Genomic DNA, 2,771 nt, shown 5'->3' on the forward strand with positions numbered 1-2,771 from the left:
GAAGAGCGGAACCTGGAAATGATGGAAACGGTTAACCGCGAGCCAGTGCCCAGGGATGTACCTGTACCCAGCTCCCCTACGCCTCCGCCTGCCCCACATGATAGCAGGGAGGAGGAACTGACTGTTCCCTCTGCCCCACTGCCTGTCACCACTGACACCGGACCCCGAAGGTCCACTCGCCCCAACCTAGGTAGACCCCCACTTAGGTACAGGTAAACTACTCTTTAAAAGGGGGGGGCTTTATGTGTTGAGTGTACCAGTTTGAAAGTTTTAAATGATAAGTAAAGATGATCAACCAAAGAAGTTTACCTGATTGAACCGTGATTAAACCGGCCGTTGCCGGCAACTGTTGTCCCCGTAGGGACTGTGCAACCATTGCGTAAGGAACTGCTTACGGACAAGCCCGAGAACTTGCAGGGCAACCACAAACTTAGTGCAATGTAAATAAAAATGTTTGTTGGCTTGACACCGTTACCGCCTCCGGAGAGGCTGATTTGGGAGGATGGGCCTGGAGGAAAGGGATGGCCTAGGCCCGCCACTACCGTAACCGGTGGCGATCCTCCGGGGGTTCAGGGGTCCCCTTGGACGTGGGCCCCCTGAAAGAGACAGAACCCGCTCGGGCAACTTGGTGATGGACTGGGGTCAAGGGGTGCTGCCCGCTTCTTAGGGGCAGCATCAGGGCCAGGTTGTTTGGGTGGGAGAAGAGCGAAAGCTGTACCGTTGTAAAATGTTTATGATGCTTTTACATGTTTTACCGTTTTATTCTTTTTCAGTTGTGAAAATAAAACCGGTGATGGACGGGCAGCCCGCGGACGGTCTGCATTTTACTATAGGGGAATGTGGCGCCCTGGACAAGCCAGGTCGTCACAGGTACTACACCAACACACTCTACACTCCGGCTAGGCACACCGAAGCTAAACACAAATCCTAGTTGCCTTCCTCCAGGGGCTGATGTCCACACCAGGGGGTGGGCCAGGCGGTTGATCCCACCCACCGAGGAGTTCACAGTCCTGGAGGCGGGAAAAGGAGTCAGATTAGAGATCAGTTTTGGAGTTAGAGAAGTGAAGAGGAGAGGAGACTGACCATGTCCGGGTGTGTGGCCCGGGCACTCAGCAAGGTTGGCAGACGGTGGTGACCTTCTGCAGGAGAGGCTGATTGGAGTGAACCGTACGGACCGGGGATGGGCGGTGGCCCGCCGGTACCAGATCGGGGAGTGAAGAGAAGCCAGCACCATCCGGCAGGGCCTACGGACCCCGACCAGGCTAGGAGTCGCCGTAAAACCGGTCAAATCCGTTAGCGACAGGAACCTCCAGGGTTTCCCAGCAGTCAAGACCCGATTGAAGGCAACAGCTCACACCGTAGAGGGAAGCACAGTCACCGCCAAGGCTACAGTTCCCAGGGCCAGAGCCTGCGGGCAAAAGGGGCTCCCTCAGCATCCATCCAAGCTGGGGAGCGGGTTACCGGTGGGAAGCCCGCTAGATTTTGGGGGAATAAAAGGGGTCCAACACCACATCCCCACAGGTGCACACCCACCCATCAAAGAGAGCTATAAGCCAATACCACCTTCACATTGCCAGTGTACCAAGGACATGTTGAGCAACATGAAGGCGGCTGGGGTTATCCGTGACAGTTGTAGCCTTTGGGCAGCTCTGTTGATCCTGTTAAAAAAGAAGGACGGCACCACTCCCCGTATTGAGGAATCGCTAGCTGCATTGAGAACTGCAAATTATTTTTCTACCCTTGATCTCACTAGTCACTATTGGCAAGTGTCCGTTGCTGAGGCAGACCGGGAGAAGACCGCCTTCGCCACCCCTATGGGTCTCTGCGAGTTCAAAAGCATGCCCTTCGAGCTGTGCAATGCGCCAGGAACCTTCCAGAGGCTGATGGAATGCTGCTTGGGACAAGATTTTAGGGTGTATAAAAAGGGAGATTAGATCCCGTGATCCCAACGTATTGTTACACCTCTATAAATCACTTGTAAGGCTACATCTGGAATATGGGAACCAGTTTTGGGCTCCACATTTTAAAAAGGACATTCAGAAGTTAGAGTCAGTTCAAAGGTGGGCAACTAGACTACTACAAGGAATGGAAGGCCTCCCATATGATGACAAGTTGAAAAAGTTATTAAGTGATTATTGGCTGCAATGGGGCTTTCTGGCTGGTGCCAGCCTCTCTTCTTAGCACACAGGAACCACAATCCCTACACCATGCTTCAATGGATTCTCTCATCCCAGCCCAGTAAAACTACATATTTTACACAGTCATAAGCAGCCAAAAGGGATCTATTCTATTCAATTGCAAATGATCTAGATAAGACTGAGAATAAGATACTGCACGGGACATAGCAGAGTTGGTCAAGTTGAGTGGAGATGAGTTTGCTATTTGGCACAGCTTTTTGCATCAATAAAGCAAGTAAAAGGTGTGAAAGATAAAAAAAAGGGTGAAAGTGTGTAAAGTGAATTGGCCAAATTGAGGTGCATATAAAGTTTTTGCTTTCTTTCAATTCACTAATGGGGCTCATTTGAATCAGGTGAATTGAGTTCTGCTTTTGGAAACTGGGTTAAGAAGGGGTGCACCGGTCCTGGAGGTACTGCAATACCAGGTCAATGCGTGGAGTGGACAGAGCAAGATTTTTTCCATCTCCTTGTTCTAAAAATCCATTTAATATATGGTCCCCAGAGAGGGGACGTATCAGATATTAAACTGATAAGAACAGATTTAATTTTTTTTTTTTCTGTTTATCAGTAGGACTTCAAAATAACAAAGGTGAT

At 50.2% G+C, this 2,771-nt stretch overlaps 1 pseudogene; it reads right to left on the reverse strand.

Annotated features, from left to right (window-relative positions):
• Positions 1 to 2,565: 2,565 nt before the first annotated feature.
• On the reverse strand, positions 2,566 to 2,771 carry LOC142261440 (U2 spliceosomal RNA; annotated as a pseudogene).

Source organism: Anomaloglossus baeobatrachus, unplaced genomic scaffold, assembly GCF_048569485.1.
Source record: "Anomaloglossus baeobatrachus isolate aAnoBae1 unplaced genomic scaffold, aAnoBae1.hap1 Scaffold_2216, whole genome shotgun sequence".
Lineage (NCBI taxonomy): Eukaryota > Metazoa > Chordata > Amphibia > Anura > Aromobatidae > Anomaloglossus > Anomaloglossus baeobatrachus.